Here is a 21,794-nt window from a genome sequence, read left to right as displayed (position 1 = left end):
GGGGTGACCTCCAAGAGCTGAGCTGTTCTTTCCCTGGGCTGCCAGCCTGCTGCAGATTTAGTATAGCATTTTGTAGGTGAAGTTACCAGTTTAACGCTGCAGTATCAATTGAACAATAAATAGAAATGCTGGGTGACATTTTGTTCAGTGAGATTAGTGGGTATGTGCATTTCTCTGCAGCATCAATTGAACAATAAATAGAAATGCTGGGTGACATTTTGTTCAGTGAGATTAGTGGGTATGTGCATTTCTCTGCAGCATCAATTGAACAATAAATAGAAATGCTGGGTGACATTTTGTTCAGTGAGGTTAGTGGGTATGTGCATTTCTCTGCAGCATCAATTGAACAATAAATAGAAATGCTGGGTGACATTTTGTTCAGTGAGGTTAGTGGGTATGTGCATTTCTCTGCAGCATCAATTGAACAATAAATAGAAATGCTGGGTGACATTTTGTTCAGTGAGGTTAGTGGGTATGTGCATTTCTCTGCAGCATCAATTGAACAATAAATAGAAATGCTGGGTGACATTTTGTTCAGTGAGGTTAGTGGGTATGTGCATTTCTCTGCAGCATCAATTGAACAATAAATAGAAATGCTGGGTGACATTTTGTTCAGTGAGGTTAGTGGGTATGTGCATTTCTCTGCAGTATCAATTGAACAATAAATAGAAATGCTGGGTGACATTTTGTTCAGTGAGGTTAGTGGGTATGTGCATTTCTCTGCAGCATCAATTGAACAATAAATAGAAATGCTGGGTGACATTTTGTTCAGTGAGATTAGTGGGTATGTGCATTTCTCTGCAGCATCAATTGAACAATAAATAGAAATGCTGGGTGACATTTTGTTCAGTGAGGTTAGTGGGTATGTGCATTTCTCTGCAGCATCAATTGAACAATAAATAGAAATGCTGGGTGACATTTTGTTCAGTGAGGTTAGTGGGTATGTGCATTTCTCTGCAGCATCAATTGAACAATAAATAGAAATGCTGGGTGACATTTTGTTCAGTGAGGTTAGTGGGTATGTGCATTTCTCTGCAGCATCAATTGAACAATAAATAGAAATGCTGGGTGACATTTTGTTCAGTGAGGTTAGTGGGTATGTGCATTTCTCTGCAGCATCAATTGAACAATAAATAGAAATGCTGGGTGACATTTTGTTCAGTGAGGTTAGTGGGTATGTGCATTTCTCTGCAGCATCAATTGAACAATAAATAGAAATGCTGGGTGACATTTTGTTCAGTGAGGTTAGTGGGTATGTGCATTTCTCTGCAGCAAATAAGCTGAACTTGTTCTTGATGGAAAGGAGGGAGGAAAGTACAAATGGGAACTTCTGAACCTCTGCCCTTTTTCCTTCTCCTTTAGGTGAGATTTATAGTTTTCTTGTTATATTTTTACCTAACTTGTTAAAATGAGCAAATATTTGAGGAAACATTTAAAGAAGGTAAAGCAGAGTGCATTTTAGGTATTCTCGCTGCTGTAGGTAGAATTCTAAGATAGCTCCAAGATTCCCACCCCTTGGTGTAGACATCCTGGGTCATCCCCTCCCCTTGAGAAGGGCCTGTGAATACAATGTGCTTATCACTGTCAGTGATTATGTTCCCCTTTATGGCAAAAGAGACATTATCCTGTGTGGCCCGACCTAATCCAGCGAGTCCGTAAAAGTGAGGAAAAGCTGCAGCAGACTCTCCTGCTGGCCTGGACGAAAGCAAATGGCCTTGTTGTGGACCACCTTTAGAGGGGCCGTGTAGCTAGGAACTGAGGGCAGCCCCCAGATGACATTCAGCCAGAAGATGTGACCTTAGTCCTACAGCTACAAGGAATACAATTCAGCCAACAATTTGAATGAACCTGAGAGGATCCAGAGCCCCAGATTAGACCATGATTTCAGCCTTGTGAGACCCTGAGCAGAGAGCTCAGCTCCACTGTGCCTGGGCTTCTGACCTATGGAAACTATGTGATAATAAATATAAAAGTAACTCATAATAAAAATGAATAAATAAATATTTAAGCCACTAGGTTTGTGGTGGTAACTAAAAAAATTTTTTTAATTAAAAATTTTTTTAACTTAATTTTTATTTTATATTGGGGTATAGTTGATTTACAGTGTTGTGTTTCAGGTGTGTGGCAAAGTGATTCAGTTATACATATACATATATCCATTCTTTTTCAGATTATTTTCCAATATAGGTTATTTCAGAATACTGAGTAGAGTTCCCTGTGCTATGCAGTAGGTCCTTGTTGATTATTTTACATATAGTAGTATGTATATGTTAATCCCAACCTCCTAATTTATCCCTCCCCACAGTGTTTTCCCTTTGGTAACCATAAGTTTGTTTTTAAAGTCTGTGAGTCTGTTTCTGTTTTGTAAATAAGTTCATTTGTATCATCTTTTTAGATTCCGCATGTATGTGAGATCATATGATATTTGTCTTCCTCTGTCTAACTTACTTCACTCAATATGACAATCTCTAGGTCCATCCGTGCTGCTGCAAGTGGCATTATTTCATTCTTCTTTACGGCTGTGGAATATGCAGTATGCCATTGAATATATGTGCCACATCTTCTTTATCCATTCCTCTGTCGATGGACATTTAGGTTGCTTCCGTGTCCTGGCTATTGTAAATAGTGCTGCAATAAACATTAGGGTGCATGTATCTTTTCAAATTATGGTTTTCTCAGGGTATATGCCCAGGAGTGGGATTGCTGGGTCATATGGTAGCTCTATTTTTAGTTTTTTAAGGAACCTACATACTGTTCTCCTTAGTGGCTGTACCAATTTATATTTCCAGCAACAGCGTAGCAGGGTTCCCTTTTCTCCACACCCTCTTCAGCATTTATTGTCTGTAGACTTTTTTATCATGGCCATTCTGACTGGTGTGAGGTGACACCTCATTGTAGTTTTGATCTGCATTTTCATGCAGCATTTGAAAATGAATATACTCACATACCTAGTGCCTTTGGTAGATGCTAGAAAGGTTTTCAATTCAGGAAATGTTACTAGAAGTAAGACGAGAGGCTAGCATAGACGGCATTGCTTGAACCAGACCAGACCTCTTGGAAATCGAAGCACAGGGAGACTTGGAAAGAGTCCCACGAGAGCCTGAGAGGCATGTTCCCTGAGGTGAGGAAAGAGGAGGAGTCTTTCTCCTCAGGCATGAGCTGGGTGTGTGCGAGCCAGGCATAAAACCTCATGCTCTGGGTGTGACCAGAGTGTTTCTGTGCCCTTAGTTGGGATAAAGAATTTTGCCTGAGAAAAGAGGCTGGTTCTCTCACTGATGAGTGTAGTTGTATTAATACTATTTAGTTGGGTCATTCATACTTTCACCATCATGTATGCCTTCTCTGTGGCTTGGTTTCCTGGGGTCTTTATTCTAAGGGGGGCATTGTCCACTATGAATCACAGGTGCTTGTATTTGGACATATCCTTAGAGGGTGCCCATCCTGACTCATGACACCTCTGGCAGAGGGTTCTCCAGACTCTGCTCTCACCAGCCCAGTGACTACAGCTGTGGCTGTGTGAGGCTGTACCATTCTTGGGCAGCTTGAGTGGTTTGGAATAGGGCTTGTAAAGACGAGGTCCTTTAGATATGTGAACATCAGTAATATCTCTTTCTAATTATCCCTCTTTTCGCCACTTAAACATATTTTTTCCCCCTTTAATTATTCTACCTCTCAAAAAAGTTCCAAAGCCACCACCCTCCTCCCTGGACACCCTATAGAAACTTTATGTCAAACAGTGATGCTCTTGGTAAACTAGTTGTCAACATGGCTCAAAGCCACCTTCTTCCATTTAGCACTGACTAATACGGCTTTGTGGTTAACTGTTAGGTTAGTTAATTTACATATTCTGACAGGCTTGAGTGAGCTTATTATGTGTGCCTGCAATTTTGCAAGGATCCAGGGAATAAAAATAAAATGCTCTCTTACTACCAGGGCTTAAAATTTAGCTGGAAAAATAGCATGTGAACAATTAATAAAATGGCATATGATGAATATGTAATAATTATCTGCATGAATTAACAGCTTTGAAGAAATTCAAGATACTGTGTAATGCCCACTCTCTCCCTTTCTTTCTTTACACCAAATTTTATGAAAGGTTACTCTTGGGAATGCTCAAACTCTCTGAGGAGATTTGTAGAGTGCCTCCTTCCCCCATGGCAACCCCAGTCCTAGTTGCTGCAGCAGAGACTTCAGTGGCAAGTAGCCCTGATGCTATTTCCTTGTTCATATGCTGGAAAGGACCTGAATTAAAGAATGACACTAGGGCTTCCCTGGTGGCGCAGTGGTTGAGAGTCCGCCTGCCGATGCAAGGGGGCACGGGTTCGTGCCCCGGTCCGGAAAGATCCCACATGCCGTGGAGCGGCTGGGCCCGTGAGCCATGGCCGCTGAGCCTGCGCGTCCGGAGCCTGTGCTCCGCAACGGGAGAGGCCACGACAGTGAGAGGCCCGCGTACCGCAAAAAAAACCAACCAAACAAACAAAAAAAAACCACAAGGAGCTATCACTGCACACCTGTTAGAATAATTATTATGTAAAAAAAACCCAAAAGAGTTGTTGAAGATGTGGAGGAAAGGGAACCAATACTGTTGGAGGAATTGTAAAATGGTGCAGCTACCATTTTATGGAAATGGTATGGAAAAAAGTATGGAAGGTACTCAAAAAATTAAAAATGGAACTGCTATATGATCCAGCAATCCTATTTTGGGGTATTTATTCAAAGGATCTCAGATACTTGCACTCCTATGTTCACTGCAGCATTATTCACAGTAGCTAAGATGTAGAAATTATTTTTTAAAGTGAGCAACCCTCATTTTTATGTGAAATCCTCAAATTTAAAAGGGACAAATAATATAAATCAACGAAACTCTTTGCAAAACAACAAGAGGTCTACGTTTGGTATTGGTGTGTGCTGACCATTGTTCTAAGCACTTTGTACAAGTTAAATTAACTCTGCAGTTCTAGGTGAGAATCATCTGTACAGGTAGGGGGCCTAGAATGCAGGAAATATGGCTTGGGGTCCCATGGCACAGATGGGTCAGCAGGAACCCTCACGGTGGAGGTTAGGGATGGCCTGAGCCCCATACTGTCCTCTCTTCTGCTGACCTGGTCCAGTGCCGGACCCACACACTCTGCTGACACAGGGAATGTTTCCTTTCTCCAGCTCTCTTCATCTGTTTTCTCTTTCCTCTCCTTCTCTCTGTTTTCTGGGTTTTAGTGATGGGATGTGGAAGAAGAAACAATAAAACTTTCCAATAAAAATGCTAAGTTACAAGCTTTTGTTCCTAACAGGCCTCAGGCAAAACTCTCTGTTACAACAGAGGAACTTAATTAGTGAATTGGACTTTTGTTCAAAATGTATACAGGAGTCTATAGGCACTGGGCAAACACTGTTCTCTCCGGATCTGTCGTTGCCCTGGAGCTGTTACAAAGAAAGTGTCACTACCCTGAATTCCTACTTCAGGAAGAGAGACCCATCAGCCAAAGGGGGGCAATCTTTCCCATAGCTTATGCTGACGCTGTGGGGAGAATGCAGCCTCCAGAGAGGCTCAGACCTCTAAGGGCAGAGAGGGAAAATGGTAACACCACTGAGTGGCAGCCCATCGTACAGAGCGGCTGGGGTAGAGCCTCCAATAGATCTCACCCTCAAGGCCAAGGTCTCAAAGACTGTGTTTGGAGAAAATCTTATCAGCGATGCTGTCTCCTTTTTCTCCTCCTCTTCCTCTTCTCTTCCTTTTGTCCTCTCTTCCTCCTCTTCCCCCTCCCCTTTCCTTTTCCCTCCTACTTAAAAAAGTTACTTTTAAAAAATACTACATAAGACAAAGTAGTTGAAACAATAAGGAATATTTCCCTGTTTCTTATGTAGTTACCTGAGACAGTGTGTGTGTGTCTTTGTGTGTTGAGGAGGAAAGAGGGGGTAGTGGTTTCACATAGCAGACGGATGAGTGAAGGGCAGAACTCTGCTTTTAACGACAAAAGTGTCAGAGAAAAGGCTACAGTCTGAGGTACATGTGAGAATCAAAGGGACATGCATTCTGCTTTTTTGGCTTCTTTTGTGTAGGTGCTACTGAGGAGCGCAGTAGGGGTAAAGTCAGGGGTCAAGAGGGCTCTCTAATATTGCATCAGTTGCTAGTTATAGCTACCTCAGCACAGTCCATAAGATGATATTGTTTTGGGGCAAAGAGTCCTCCATTGGATGGATAGACAGTGCCACAACTTCCTTCCTTTCCTCTACATCCTTAATAAGCTTAGTTTAAGACCTGAGTGTTTCTGTACTTTGGGTGTATTATGAAGGATAGTGATAAACTGTAATCCGTCCCTTATTGTTTTTTTTTTTTTAACATCTTTACTGTGGTATAATTGCTTTACAATGGTATGTTAGTTTCTGCTTTATAACAAAGTGAATCAGCTATACATATACATATGTTCCCATATCTCCTGACTCTTGCGTCTCCCTCTTACCTTCCCTTTCCCACCCCTCTAGGTGGTCACTGAACACCGAGCTGATCTCCCTGTGCTATGCGGCTGCTTCCCACTAGCTATCTCTTTTACATTTGGTAGTGTATATATGTCCATACCAGCCTCTCACTTTGTTCCAGCTTACCCTTCCCCCTCCCTGTGTACTCAAGTCCATTCTCTACCTCTGTGTCTTTATTCCTGTCCTGCCCCTAGGTTCTTCAGAACCATTTTTTTTTTTTTGGATTCCATATATATGTGTTAGCATATGGTATTTGTTTTTCTCTTTCTGACTTACTTCACTCTGTATGACAGACTCTAGGTCCATCCATCTTACTACAAATAACTCAATTTTGTTCCTTTTTATGGCTGAGTAATATTCCATTGTATATATGTGCCACATCTTCGTTATCCCTTCATTTATTGATGTTGATGGACACTTAGGTTGCTTCCATCTCCTGGCTGTTTTAAAAAGAGCTGCAATGAACATTGTAGTACATGACTCTTTTTGAATTATGGTTTTCTCAGGGTACATGCCCAGTAGTGGGATTGCTGGGTCATATGGTAGTTCTATTTTTAGTTTTTTAAGCAACCTCCATACTTTTCTCCATAGTGGCTGTATCAATTTCCATTCCCACCAGCAGTGCAAGAAGGTTCCTTTCTCCACACGCTCTCCAGCATTTACTGTTTGTAGATTTTTTTGATGCTGGCCATTCTGAGGGGTGTGAGGTGATACGTCATTGTAGTTTTGATTTGCATTTCTCACATGATTAGTGATGTTGAGCATCCTTTCTGTGTTTGTTGGCAATCTGTATATTTTCTTTGGAGAAATGTCTATTTAGGTCTTCTGCCCATTTTTGGATTGGGTTGTTTATTTTGTTGATATTGAGCTGCATGAGCTGCTTGTAAATTTTGGAGATTAATCCTTTGTCAGATGCTTCATTTGCAAATACTTTCTCCTGTTCTGAGGGTTGTCTTTTGGTCTTGTTTATGGTTTCCTTTGCTGTGCAAAAGCTTTTAAGTTTCATTATGTCCCATTTGTCTATTTTTGTTTTTATTTCCATTTTTCTAGGAGATGGGTCAAAAAGGATCTTGCTGTGATTTATGTCATAGAGTGTTCTTCCTATGTTTTCCTCTAAGAGTTTTAAAGTGTGTGGCCTTACATTTAGGTCTTTAATGCATTTTGAGTTTATTTTTGTGTATAGTGTTAGGGAGTGTTCTAATTTCATTCTTTTACATGTAGCTGTCCAGTTTTCCCAGCACCACTTATTGAAGGGGCTGTCTTTTCTTCATTTTCTTGCCTCCTTTATCAAAAATAACGTGACCATAGGTGCATGGGTTTATCTCTGGGCTTTCTATCCTGTTCCATTGATCTGTATTTCTGTTTTTGTGCCAGTACCATACTGGCTTGATGACTGTAGCTTTGTACTGTAGTCTGAAGTCTGGGAGCCTGATTCCTCCAACTCCGTTTTTCTTTCTCAAGATTGCTTTGGCTATTCAGGGTCTTTTGTGTTTCCATACAAATTGTGAAATATTTTGTTCTATTTTGGTGAAAAATGCCATTGGTAGTTTGATAGGGATGGCATTGAATCTGTAGATTGCTTTGGGTAGTATAGTCATTTTCCCAATGTCGATTCTTCCAGTCTAAGAACATGGTATCTCTTTCCATCTGTTTGTATCATCTTTGATTTCTTTCATCAGTGTCTAATAGTTTTCTGCATACAGGTCTTTTGCCTCCTTAGGTAGGTCTATTCTTAGGTATTTTATTCTTTTTGTCGCAGTGGTAAGTGGGAGTATTTCCTTGATTTCTCCTTCTGAGTTTTTGCTGTTACTGTATAGGAATGCTAGAAATTTCTGTGCATTAATTTTGTATCCTGCTACTTCACCAAATTTATTGATTAGCTCTAGTACTTTTCTGGTGGCATCTTTAGGATCTTCTATGTATATTATCATGTTATCTGCAAACAGTGACAGTTTTACTTATTCTTTTCCAATTTGGATTCCTTTTATTTCTTTTTCTTCTCTTGTTGCCATGACTAAAACTTCCAAAACTATGTTGAATAAGAGTGGTGAGAGTGGGCACCCTTGTCTTGTTCCTGATCTTAGAGGAAATGCTTTCTGTTTTTCACCATAAAGAATGATGTTGGCTGTGGGTTTGTCATATATGACTTTTATTATGTTGGGGTAAGTTCCCTCTATGCTAACTTTATGGAGAGATTTTATCATAAATGGGTGTTGAATTTTGTTGAAAGCTTTTTCTTAATCTATTGAGATGATCATATGGTTTTTCTTCCTCAGTTTGTTAATATGGTGTATCACATTGTTTGATTTGCATATATTGAAGAGTCCTTGCATTCCTGGGATAAACCCCACTTGGTCATGGTGAATGATCCTTTTTAATGGGCTGTTGGATTCTGTTTGCTAGTATTTTGTTGAGGATTTTTGCATCTATGTTCATCAGTGATAGTGCCCTGTAGTTTTCTTTCTTAGTGACATCTTTGTCTGGTTTTGGTATCAGAGTGATGGTGGCCTCGTAGAATGAGTTTGGGAGTGTTCCTCCCTCTGCTATATTTTGGAAGATTTTGAGAAGGATAGGTATTAGCTCTTCTCTAAATGTTTGATAGAATTTACCTGTGAAGCCATCTGGTCCTGGGCTTTTGTTTTTTGCAAGAGCTTTAATCACAGTCTCAATTTCAGTGCTTGTGATTGGTCTTTTAGTATTTTCTGTTTCTTCCTGTTTCAGTCTCGGAAGGTTGTTCATTTCTAAGAATGTGTCCATTTCTTCCAGGTTGTCCATTTTTATTGGCATAGAGTTGCTTGTAGTAACCGCTCATTAATCCTTTGTATTTCTGCAGTGTCAGTTGTTACTTCTCCTTTTTCATTTCTAATTCTATTGATTTGAGTCTTCTCGCTTTTTTTCTTGATGAGTCTGGCTAGTGGTTTATCAATTTTGTTTATCTTCTCAAAGAATCAGCATTTAGTTTTTTTGATCCTTTCTATTGTTTCCTTCATTTCTTTTTCATTTATTTCTGATCTGATCTTTATGATTTCTTTCCTTCTGCTAACTTTGGGGTTTTTTTGTTCTTTCTCTAATGTAAGGTTAGGTGGTTTCTTTGAGATGTTTCTTGTTTCTTGAGGCAGGATTGTATTCCTATAAACTTCCCTCTTAGAACTGCTTTTGCTGCATCCCATAGGTTTTGGGTCATCATGTTTTCACTGTCATTTGTTTCTAGCTAGTTTTTGATTTCCTCCTTGATTTATTCAGTGATCTCTTGGTTATTTAGTAGTGTATTGTTTAGCCTCCATGTGTTTGTATTTTTTACAGTTTTTTTTCCTGTAATTGATATCTAGTCTGATAGCGTTGTGGTCAGAAAAGATACTTGATACAATTTCAATTTTCTTAAATTTACCAAGGCTTGATTTGTGACCCAAGGTATGATCTATCCTGGAGAGTGTTCCATGAGCACTTGAGAATAAGTGTATTTGGTTGTTTTGGGATGGAATGTCTTATAAATATCAATTAAGTCCATCTTGTTTAATGTATCATTTAAAGCTTGTTTTTCCTTATTTATTTTCATTTTGGATGATCTGTCTGTTGGTGAAAGTGGGGTGTTAAAGTCCCCTACTATGAATGTGTTACTGTTGATTTCCCCTTTTATGGCTGTTAGCATTTGCCTTATGTATTGAGGTGCTCATATGTTGGGTACATAAATATTTATAATTGTTATATCTTCTTGGATCTATCCCTTGATCATTATATAGTGTCCTTCTTTGTCTCTTGTAATAGTCTTTGTTTTAAAGTCTATTTTGTCTGACATGAGACTTGCTACTCCAGCTTTCTTTTGGCTTCCATTTGCATGGAATATCTTTTTTCATCTCCTCACTTTCAGTCTGTATGTGTTCCTAGATCTGAAGTGGGTCTCTTGTAGACAGCATATATACGGGTCTTGTTTTCATATCTATTCAGCCAGTCTATGCCTTTTAGTTGGAGCATTTAATACATTTACCTTTAAGGTAGTTATTGATATGTATGCTCCTATTACCATTTTCTTAACTGTTTTGGGTTTGTTATTGTAGGTCTTTTCCTTCTCCTGTGTTTCCTGCCTAGAGAAGTTCCTTTAGCATTTGTTGTAAAGCCCGTTCGGCGGTGCTGAATTCTCTTAGCTTTTTCTTGTCTGTAAAGATTTTAATTTCTCCATCAAATCTGAATGAGATCCTTGCTGGGTAATCTTGGTTGTTGGTTTTTCCCTTTCATCACTTTAAATATGTCCTGCCACTCCCTTCTGGCTTGCAGAGTTTCTGCTGAAAGATCAGCTGTTAACCTTATGGGGATTCCCTTCTATGTTATTTATTGTTTCTCCCTTGCTGCTTTTAATATTTTTTCTTGTATTTAATTTTTGGTAGTTTGATTAATATGTGTCTTGGTGTGTGTCTTCTTGGATCTATCCTGTATGGGACTCTCTGCATTTCCTGGACATGACTACTTTCTTTCCCATATTAGGGAAGTTTTCAACTATAATCTCTTCAAATATTTTCTCAGTCCCTTTCTTTTTCTCTTCCTCTTCTGGGACCCCTAGAATTTGAATGTTGGTGCACGTAATGTTGTCCCAGAGGTCTCTGAGACTGTCCTCGATTCTTTTCATTCTTTTTTCGTTATTCTGCTCTGTGGTAGCTATTTCCACTATTTTATCTTCCAGGTCACTTATCCGTTCTTCTGCCTTAGTTATTCTGCTGTTGATTCCTTCTAGAGAATCTTTAATTTCATTTATTGTGTTGTTTATCATAGTTTGTTTGCCCTTTAGTTCTTCTAGGTCCTTGTTATACGTTTCTTGTATTTTCTCCCTTCTGTTTCCAAGATTTTGGATCATCTTTCCTATCTTACACTGAATTCTTTTTCAGGTAGAGTGCCTATTTCCTCTTCACTTGTTTGGTCTGGTGGGTTTTTACCTTGCTCCTTCATCTGCTGTGTGTTTCGCTGTCTTTTCATTTTGCTTATCTTACTGTGTTTGGGGTCTTCTTTTTGCAGGCTGCAGGTTTGTAGTTCCTGTTGTTTTTGGTGTCTGCCCCCAGTGGCTATGGTTGGTTCAGTGCGTTGTGTAGGCTTCCTGGTGGAGGGGACTGGTGCCTGTGTTCTGGTGGATGAGACTGGATATTGTCTTTCTGGTGGGCAGGACTGTGACCAGTGGTATGTTTTGGGGTGTCTGTGACCTTGTGATTTTAGGCAGCCTCTCTGCTAATGGGTGGGGTTGTGTTCCTGTCTTGCTAGTTGTTTGGCATAGGGTGTCCAGCACTGTAGCTTGCTGGTTGTTGAGTGGAGGTTGGTTTTAGTGTTGAGTTGGAGATCTCTGGGAGAGCTTTTGCCATTTGATATTATGTGGAGCCGGGAGGTCTCTGGTGGACCAATGTCCTGAACTCGGCTCTCCCACCTCAGAGGCACAGGCCTGACACCTGGCTAGAGCAACAAGACCCTGTCAGCTACATGGCTCAGAAGAAAAGGGAGAAAAAAAGAAAGAAAGAAAGAGTAAAATAAAATAAAATAAACTTATTAAAATAAAAAAATTAAAAGGTAATAAAAAGAAAGGAAGAGAGCAGCCAAACCAAAAAACAAATCCACCAATAACAAGTGCTAAAAACTATACTAAAAAACAAAACAAACAAAAAATGGACAGACAGAACCCTAGGACAAATGGTAAAAGCAGAGCTATATAGACAAAATCACGGAAAGAAGCATATACATACACACTCACAAAAAGAGAAAAACGAAGAAAAAAATCTATAGGGAGAGAGCAACCAAATCAATAAACAAATCTACCAATGATAATAAGCTCTAAATTCTAAACTAGATAAAGATAAAATCAGAAACAAATTAGATGCAGAAAGCAGACCCCAAGTCTACAGTTGCTCCCAAAGTCCACCACCTGAATTTTGGAATGATTCATTGTCTATTCAGGTATTCCACAGATGCAGGGTACATCAAGTTGTTTGTGGAGATTTACTTCACTGCTCCTGAGGCTGCTGGGAAAAATTTCCCTTTCTCTTCTTTGCTCACACAGCTCCTGGGGTTCAGCTTTGGATTTGGCCCCGCCTCTGCATGTAGGTCGCCTGAGGGCGTCTGTTCCCACTAAGACAGGAGGGTGCTAAAGTAGCGGCTGATTCGGGGGCTCTGGCTCACTCAGGCTGGGGGGAGGGAGGGGTACGGAATGCGGGGTGAGCCTGCGATGGCAGAGGCTGGCGCGATGTTGCAACAGCCTGAGGTGCACCATGTGTTCTCCTGGGGAAGTTGTCCCTTGATCATGGGACCCTGGCAGTGGCAGGCTGCACAGGCTTCCGGGAGGGGAGGTGTGAATAGTGCTGTGCTTGCACACAGGATTCTTGGTGGCTTCAGCAGCAGCCTTAACGTTTCATGCCCATCTCTGGGGTTCGCGCTGATAGCCGCGGCTCGCGCCCCTCTCTGGAGCTCGTTTAGACGGTGCTCTGAATCCCCTCTGCTCGCACACCCTGAAACAATGGTCTCTTGCCTCTTAGGCAGTTCCAAACTTTTTCCTGGATTCCCTCCTGGCTACCTGTCCCGGAGGGTGAGCCGACAAGCCTCTCAGGCTGGTGAGTGCTGGTCGGCAGCGATCCTCTGTGCGGGAATCTCTCTGCTTTGCCCTCCGCACCCCTGTTGCTGTGCTCTCCTCCGTGGCTCCAAATCTTCCCCCCTCCGCCACCCACAGTCTCTGCCCATGAAGGGCCTTCCTAGTGTGTGGAAACCTTTCCTCCTGCACAGCTCCCTTCCACTGGTGCAGGTCCGGTCCCTATTCTTTTGTCTCCATTTTTTTCTTTTGCCCTACTGAGGTACGTGGGGAGTTTCTTGCCTTTTGGGAAATCTGAGGTCTTCTGCCAGCGTTCAGTAGGTGTTCTGTAGGAGCTGTTCCACATGTAGATGTATTTCCGAGGTACTTGTGGGGAGATGTGATCTCCACATCTTACTCCTCCACCATCTTGAAGTTAATCTGGAGAACATTGAGAATTGTTTCTGAAGTGAATAGATTGTATATAATGAATAGAGGTCTTAGAATTCTGTATAAATAAGGCAGATTTCAAAGGAATGTCCCATTCTTGTTCTTTTTGCCTCCTCCTCTCGGCACTAGGTCAGTTCCTTTTTACTACTCCTATAAAAGGGAAGTTAATCACTGAAATGATATATTGAATCGTGGACTGGCCAGTTCTATCCAGGCCACAAAAGGGAGAGTTTTCTCAGGCTTTGTGAAGCATTTGGTTTTCTCTCTAGGCAGCTCTGGAGAGCAAATTGGGGTTAAGAAAGGAATCTTGATTGCCTGTGAAGGAAGTTCTGAACTCTTTTAAATTTATGAAAATAATTTACTTGGCTGACAGAGAATTAATTATAAAGGGATTTAATGAAGAGTGCTTGAGTTTTGGTTCAATTAAAAAGTACCCACCGTCCAACTGAGAGTTGAGCAGTTCTGCTCTTTGCATTCCTTTGTCAGTTGACATGTTCACTTTCTAAGGGTTGATTTTTGTCAGGCAGAGAAGCATAGACTGTCTTCTATGTTATTTGTTTCCAGCAGTGTGCATTAAGTAGAGCCCAGTGGTATGGTTTTGAGGTTGGGTGGTGGGGAGAAGCTGAACATTAATAAACATGAAGGTCAGGAAACCCAGAGCACAGAGGGTTTTGTTATTCTTATACCATTTGTCACCAGATGCTTGCCTCAAATAAGTCTGGCTTCGAGAAATGGTTTTTAAGACTTGCTTAGATGTGACAGCTGTAAAAGTCCCTCATGAACTCTGAAAAGTCAATCTCAGCCCAGCTGCTCATGTTTAGGGCTATCCAGAATGAAAATGTTGTTAGCAACAGATTCATTTCTCCCCCAGCAATGGCTTTGACAAACATTCAGTTCCACAGATGAGACTGGGTTTTAATATTTTTTATTTTTCCTCCTGTCTGGACTTAACAATAGGTCTATGTTCTTGACTACCAGGGGTGTGCAAAATTAATAATAAACCTGGTGGGTAGTGAAAGCTATCACAGTGAACGGTAAGCACATGAATGATCGCAATTTGGAGAGCGCTGAGTTCCTGTGACCACCTTGTAAGACAGACTATGGAGCATCTAAAGAGAGGGAAATATACCAGATTAATGAATTATATTAAAATGCATGCAGGAATTTACCTGCATATCTCATGCATGCTGAAGTACCCTTGGAGAATTTCCTTGAGGTAATTGGTGTAAGGAGTAGTACAGAGTACTACAAATTTATTTCAATAAAATTAAATTTTCTGTACTTATTTGTGAATAGATATGTCTCTCCTATTAGATTGTCAACACAATGAGGTCATGAATCATGTCTCATTATGAAGAACATATTCCTTCATAAATTGTAACATCATGTCATACATGTTAGTTCCCCCAATTAATTTTGTTTTTGTTGAGTGACACATTAGGAAGTTAGAGCACTTGGAATCAACTGAAATGAAAACCATGTCAGGATTTGGGACTGGGGCTGGGGCTGGGGATGTGGCTACTTACTACCTGTCAATTCTATAAAATGGCCTTCTCTGCGTATGTGTACTTTACTGTAAAGCCCAAGCCAGGAGGCCAGGAGCAGTTTCTTACCCTCTGAATCCCTATCTGTCAAAATCCTACTTACCTTTCATGGTCCAGCTCAAATATCATTACCTCTAAGAAGCTGGCCCAGATCCCTCAGCTGAAGTTAAGTTTCTCCTCTCTATTCCTAAAGCAGGGTTTCTTTCTTTCTTTCTTTTTTTTTTTAACATCTGTATTGGAGTATAATTGCTTTACAATGGTGTGTTAGTTTCTGCTTTATAACAAAGTGAATCAGTTATACATATACATATATTCCCATATTTCTTCCCTCTTGCGTCTCCCTAGCTCCCACCCTCCCTATCCCACCCCTCTAGGTGGTCACAAAGCACCAAGCTGTTCTCCCTGTGCTATGTGGCTGCTTCCCACTAGCTATCTATTTTACGTTTGGTAGTGTATATATGTCCATGCCACTCTCTCACTTTGTTCCAGCTTACCCTTCCCCCTCCCCGTATCCTTAAGTCCATTCTCTAGTAGGTTTGCATCTTTATTCCCGTCTTACCCCTAGGTTCTTCATGACCTTTTTTTTTTTCTTAGATTCCATATATATATGTTAGTATACAGTATTTGTTTTTCTCTCTCTGACTTACTTCACTCTGTATGACAGACTCTACGTCCATCCATCTCACTACAAATAGCTCAATTTCGTTTCTTTTCATGGCTGAGTAATATTCCATTGTATATATGTGCCACATCTTCTTTATCCATTCATCCAATGTTGGACACTTAGGTTGCTTCCATGTCCTGGCTGTTGTAAATAGAGCTGCAATGAACATTTTGGTACATGACTCTTTTTGAATTATGGTTTTCTCAGGGTATATGCCCAGTAGTGGGATTAAAGCAGGGTTTCTTAACCTTGACATTACTGACATTTTGCCCCAGATAATTCTTTGTTGTTGTGGAGGGGTGGGGACAGAGGGGTCTGTCCTCTACATTGCAGAGTGTTTAGCAGCATTTGTGGCTTCCATCTACTAGTTGTCAGCAACACCTCCCCAGTTGTGACAACCAACAATGTTTCCAAATATTGTTCCCCAGGGGGCAAAATCACCCCTGGTTGAGAGTCACTGTCCTATAGCAGATTTTTGCCCTGTCATTATAGCACCTGTTACATCTCCCTTTTTCTTAGTATGTAAGAAAGCCTGTTAGATTTTAACCTCTTTGAAAGAGTGGGGTAACCTCTATTTTGCAATTTTGGTAAGCTCTCTCTAAATTCTTAGCACATTATATATATTTTTATTGCTGCATAACTAATTACCACAAATTTAGTTATTTAAAACAATACCCACTTATTAGCTCGCAGTTCTATAGATCAGAAATCTGGATCAGCTTGACTGTGTTTTCAGCTCATGAGCTCACAAGACGTTGGCCAAAATGGACTCTTCCCTGGGGGCTCAGGGAAACTCATTCAGGTTGTTGGCAGAATCCAGTTCCTTGCAGTTGTATGTCTGAGGTCCCCATTTCCTTGCTGGCTGTCAGGTGGGGGCCACTCACAGCTACTAGAAGCCACCCGCATTGCTTTTCACGTGGCTTTCTTCATCCTGAAGCTATCAAGGGTGTGTCGAATCTCCCCTGTGCTTCAAATCTCTGACTTCCCCTTGTGGCTTCTCTTCTGCCGCTGACCAGAGAGATTTCTCTGCTTTTAAAAGCTCATGTGATTAGATCAGCTCCACCTAGAAAATCTCCTCTCCTCTTCTCTCTCTTTATGCCATATAATGTGACAGAATCATAGGAGTGATATCTCATCACATCCATAGTTTCCAGGAATTAGGTCTATTATAATCGAGGTCTGTGGGGAGAGTAGGGCAGAACTCCCATACAGGTCCAGAATGGCTTGCAAGAGTAAGGAAAGGAGGCTGGCTCAGAGTTTTTATTGCGGTGAGAGGAAGGGGCTAACATGAGATTTCTTGTGCCCGAGGAGGGATTTGTATGGTTTCAGTTTCCCCTTTGGCACACCTGGGCTTTCTTAACAGTTTACCAAGATGTAAGTCAGAAGGAGAAGAGGGAGGGGTGATGCTTATAAGCTGTCATCAGTCAATCATGAAAAAATGGAAAGAGACTCCTTATAACATAACTGGTTATTTTATAAGTCACTGAGCAAAGATCTTTTTTTCAGATTGTTAACAGACAAAGTCAGTTAAAACATCTTTCCAATCAATACCTGTTCATTTTTTCCTTAGCATATTATTAAATAATAATGAGACATTACAGCAGTTTATTAGTCCTCTGCTGGTGAGGTATTTTCCTTTTGTTTTCAAACTTTGGACAGTGGTAAATACTGTGCTCTCTCTCCCTCTACCTCAGAAGATGCAGGAGAAGAGAGGTTTGTCGGTAGCCAATGTCCATAGTCACAACATGGTCACTGCTTCCAAGAAGAAAGATAATTGCAGCTCCTCTTTTATAAATGATTGACTCATGACAGCCAGTTTCTGATTTTATTGGGTACATTGAGAGATGGGTTTCCTATAATCACTGATAGAAATATTATGGTAGCAACTATGCATAGTTTCTCTGATAGAGGAGAGGTATATTTTGGGTGGCATTTTGTGCTTTAATTATTTTTCTTGGTGCTTTGATTAAATTAGTTTTTGGAGTGAAATGGTCAAGGTTTTGGGGTACCATGATCTCAAAATACAAGTGACAATTAATTGAACCCTATCTCCTCAGATAAAGAAAGGATTGTCACATGAAAAATGCCTAAGAAGTGCCCCCAGTCTGTAAGTCAGGATTTCTAGGAATCTTCTGTAGCAAAGCATGAATGGCAGAGTCAAAAGTAAAAATAGTCTTTCTTTTTTGGTTGATCTTCTCATCTTTATTTTTAATTTTTCTTAAATTGAAGGATAGTTGATTTATAGTGTTGTGTTGATTACTGCTGTACAGCAAAGTGATTCAGTTATACATATACATACATTCTTTTTAAAAATATTCTTTTCCATATGGTTTATCTTAGGATATTGAATATAGTTCTCTCTGCTATACAGTAGGACCTTGCTGTTTATCCATTCTATATGTAAAATCTTACATCTGCTCACCCCAACCTCCCACTCCATCTCTCCCCCAACCCCTTCCCCTTTGTAACCACCAGTCTGTTTTCTATGTTGAACATGAAAGAAACCTGATTCTGTTTCTTTTTCACAGATAGGTTCATTTGTGTCACATATAAGTGATATCACATGGTATTTGTCTTTCTCTTTCTGACTTACTTAGTATGATAATCTCTAGTTTCATCCATGTTGCTGAAAATGGCATTATTTTGTTCTTTTTTTATGGCCGAGTAGTATCCCATTGTATATATGTATCACATCTTCTTTATCTATTCATCTGTCAATGGACAGTTAGGTTTTTTCCATGTTTTGGCTATTGTGAATAGTGCTGCTATGAGCATAGGGGTGCACGTATCCTTTTGAATTATAGTTTTGTCCAGATGTATGCCCAGGGGTGGGATTGCTGGATCATATGGTAATTCTATTTTTAGTTTTCTGAGGGAGCTCTATACTGTTTTCCACAGTGGCTGCACCAATTTACATTCCTGCCAGTAGTGTAGGAGAGTTCCCTTTTCTCCACATCCTCTCCAGCATTTGTTATTTGTAGACTTTTTTTTGTGTGTGTGGTACGTGGGCTTCTCACTGTTGTGGCCTCTCCCGTTGCGGAGCACAGGCTCTGGACGCACAGGCTCACAGGCCCAGCCACTCCGCGGCATGTGAGATCTTCCCGGACCAGGGCACGAACCCGTGTCCCCTGCATTGGCAGGCGGACTCTCAACCACTGCACCACCAGGGAAGCCCTTTGTAGACTTTTTGATTATGGCCATTCTGACTGGTGTGAGGTGATACCTCATTGTAGATTTGATTTGCGTTTCTCTAATAATTAGTGATGTTGAGCATCTTTTCATGTGCCTGTTGGCCATCTGTATGTCTTCTTAGGAGAAATATCTATTTAGATTTTCTGCCCATTTTTGGATAAGGTTGTTTGTCTTTTTGTTGTTGAGTTGTATGAACTGTTTGTATATTTTGGAAAGTAAGCCCTTGTCGGTCGCATCATTTGCAAATATTTTCTCTCATTCTGTAGGTTGTCTTTTCATTTTGTTTATGGTTCTCTTTGCTTGGCAAAAGCTTGTAAGTTTGATTAGGTCCCATTTGTTTATTTTTGTTTTTATTTCTGTTGCCTTGGGAGACAAAAATAGTTTTGATAGGTGAGATGTTAGACTGAAACCAACAAGAATATAGTGAGGATACTGGGAAAAACTTCTCAAAGGACCTATGGAAAGGTTTTGTCTTCTAACAGGAATAGAGGTTATTAATCTTATAATAATTTTCCTTTACATCATGTGATACCCTTTCACCTAAAAACATCTTTGTGTCTACACTGGGGAAATGTAGGTAACTTAGAGCTATGCTTGAAGTTCCTTTTGTTTTGAAATTGGGATTCTGTGTGCTAGTTCAATTGAATTAAATGTGGGTAATGGGGATCTTTTTAGTCTTAAGAAAGATTGCACATATGTGCGCGCGTGTGTGTGTATGTATGTGTATGTGGTTCTTGGTTGGTTGACTTGAACGTGGCTCCCAGGGTAGCCTACTCTAAATTAAGTTGAGATGCCAGAACTTCCTTGATATACTAGATAGCATGGGTTCTTAAAGTATTGTCCATGAATCCCTTGGGTGCCTGGATCCATTTCATGGAATCTTCAAGTTCAAGACTATTTTCATAATAAAACTAAGCTGCTATTTTCCTTTTTCACTGTGTTGATATTTGTACTATGTTGATAGCTCAAAAGCAGTAGTGGGTAAATTTCTGGCTCCTTAGCACAAATCAAAGGAATGGCATCAAACTCTACTAGTGGTGATTATATTTTTCACTGCCATGGACTTGCAGTTTTTCTTTTTTTTAAAGCCAGTTTTACTTCTGAATGCCCTTTTTAAAAAACTATTAATCAAATCTCAACCCTTGAGTATATGTCTGCAAGCATCAGGCATTAAGTACAAGAGAATTACAGAGAATATTTAGCTCCCACAGTTGTGGAAAGTCAACCACTTGTAATAAATGCCTTGTTCTATATATCATTCAGTTTCTCTGATAGAACCCTGACTGATACAGGTTTGGGGGAGGGAGTTTGACAGTTATCTTCAAGTGTTTTCATGGCTATCATTTAACTAAAAAAGCTGTTTTCTTCTGTGTTGATTCAAAGACTAGAATGATGTCCTCATGATAGAAGTGAGAGACAGGATGGGGTCTGGACTCTGGAAACAGACAAATTTAGTTTGGCTTAGATACCATCTCTGCCATTTACTTGTAGCTCTAGTTTTCTTACCTGTAAAATGGTGATAATAACAGTATCCATTTCACATGATTGTTATGAGAATTAAATGAGTTACTATTTGGAAAGTTCCTCAAATAGTGCCTTTCATGTATTAAGCACTATTTAATGTTCTGTTAAAATTTAAAAAGTTATAGAGAGATAGATTTTCCTCTTTAAGAATTTTTAAATGGTCACAGCTGTCCAACAAAGTAGTGGAATGCCTTGGAAAGAACAGAACCTCGCTTGATCCTTGCCAGGGAGACAGCAGGGAAAAGAAATACAGATTTGTAGTCCAAAGACTTAATTCAAGTCTTCGCTCAGCCATTTGTTAGCTCTGTCATCATAGCAAGTAATTTAATCTCTCAAAATCTCCATGTCATCATCTACAATATAACTTAGATGAAGCAAGATGGTTGAAGGTGCTTTGTTATCTGCAAAGTGCTCTCTAAACGTCAGTCTTTATTATTTCCTTGAAAACTTTGAGACAGAATCTGGTTGAGCTTCTCTTTGTCAATGACACCAGAGAAAGGATTCTTGTATCAAAGAGAAGTTTGGACTAGATAATCCCTACGGCTCTTTCCAGCTTGGAGAGTTTACAAACTGTTTCTCAAGTAGCTTGCTTGTCAAGGTTTATGATCATATTAAAGGAGTTAATAAGAGAAGGATTTTTTTTTTTTTGACAGAGTGAAAGTGATGGAGCTGTACTCAGTAAGGAAATTAAATCAAGCAATAAGTGGGGAAGGTTACCTCCTCCTACATATGTAATCGTCATGTTTTAGTTGAGGCTGTTACTCTTTATTTCAGAGGTCCTTCATTTGAATCACAGCCAGTTCTACTTGAAAGTGTGCAATTCCATCTTCTTTACGAAGGTTTAGGACAATTTGACTTTCTCGTTTTCCCTCTTAGAGCTTCAGATTGTTATGGTTAAAAATAAAGTATTTATCTTCAGTTTAGAAATCTCATAAAACTTTGACAGGATTGTGAAATGGTATAAAGCATCTCTTCAACAAATCCATCTCAGTAACCCTTCCTGACAATCAAAAAACCTTCAGCTGCTCCTTAATGACTTCTGAAGTTGTAAAGGATTTGTGCTAAGGATGTGAGAATGACTGGAAATGGGTTTTAAAGTAGTGCTAACTTGTTTGTGCTAAAATCCACTTCCTAATTCGGTTTTTGAAAAGGGCTTGAACATATGCTTCCATTAAAATGTAGGCTGATGAAGTGATTACGAAAATGAGAGTGCTGCTTGCCTCTGGTTTGGAATTACAAGGGAACAGCTACAACATAAAACTTTTGTAAAGGGAAAAATAGTTTTGAAAAGGTTGGAATTAAGCCTTAGAGGAAAAACGGTAGCTAGCAATCTATCCTAGAAGAGCTGGGTGATTGTCAAGTATGTGAGGTCCTGGGTATCAGGACCCAATGCAGACTCAAACAACATTGGGCA

Source organism: Phocoena phocoena, chromosome 16, assembly GCF_963924675.1.
Source record: "Phocoena phocoena chromosome 16, mPhoPho1.1, whole genome shotgun sequence".
NCBI classification, from domain to species: Eukaryota; Metazoa; Chordata; class Mammalia; order Artiodactyla; family Phocoenidae; genus Phocoena; species Phocoena phocoena.
This window is presented reverse-complemented; position numbering follows the sequence as displayed.